Here is a 1,140-nt window from a genome sequence, read left to right as displayed (position 1 = left end):
AAGCAGGTCTCCTGGGCAGAAGTTTCTGGACTGGTAAATCAGGTCTTAACCATCAAAGAATCTAGCAAAGCCCACCTCCCAAAAAACAGTGGCTATTTGAAAGCAGTCCTTTAGCATACTGAGTTAATTCAGCATTTCCAAAAGCCAGCAACCTTAGTGACACTTGAGTACACAGGATAATTGTACATGCCATGTCCATAGATGTTATTTAGTGTTAAGGTGTGTATTTATTTTAATGTACATGAGAAAAAAAATAGAAAACATGGGCATGTGAGCTTCATGATGTCACAGCCATGAATGTATGGGTTGAGGTTTAATTTTATAAGGTGAGTCCATTTAAAGAAGAGTATTAATTGTAGTACAGAGGGTGCCCCGAGGTGGCCCAGAACCACCATGAGGGGGCATGGTAATGGGTGACACTTGGGAAATACTGATACTGGCAGGCCCAGTGTTTGGACACCAGAATTAAGTCCCGTTGGTCTGGGGAGGAAGCACTCCTCCCCCACTAGATTCACAGAAAGGTGTCAGGGTGACCTCACCTCTGGCCCAGCATGGAGGGAAGGTTTGGTCATGAAAAGAAATGGTGTCTGTTTTTCTCCACACATCCCCAGATTGATGTTGGAAAAACCAAGTTCTGGTTCGCTGGCCTGGCTTTACTTAAAATACTTTTAATACTGGCTTCTTTGGCCCTTCTGGGTGATGTCTTTCAGATTCTTACCTCCCATCCAAACTGTTCATCGGCATCGGGGCTGGGCTTGCGAAGGAGAGCATCTGCTTTGGTAGAAAAGAGGCTGATTTGCGGAGCCTCTTCATTACGGCTGCTCTAATGAAGCAGGTGACTGTCCCCGAGGGGAGGCTTCACATGTAGGACTCCTTACGTGTGGATGCTGCTTGTCATTTAAAAGGATTGTTAAGATTGCACTTTACTGTCAAGTTGACATGAATCTTTTGACTGGCTTATATTGGGCAGGGATGAGTACTGCTAACAAGTTAGTATGAAGGGAGCTTACAAGCAAAAGGCAGCCACAGCTAATTGCCTCTGAAATTATCAGGATGGAAACATAAGCAGTCGAGACCTTGATTTTATGCCCCATAAAAATAGGAAAAGCTACTGCAAGCCGTTTGCTTTCTGCCAACACA

This window comes from Saccopteryx bilineata, chromosome 6 (genome assembly GCF_036850765.1).
Source record: "Saccopteryx bilineata isolate mSacBil1 chromosome 6, mSacBil1_pri_phased_curated, whole genome shotgun sequence".
Classification (NCBI taxonomy): Eukaryota; Metazoa; Chordata; class Mammalia; order Chiroptera; family Emballonuridae; genus Saccopteryx; species Saccopteryx bilineata.
Note: the sequence above shows the minus strand (reverse complement) of the source record.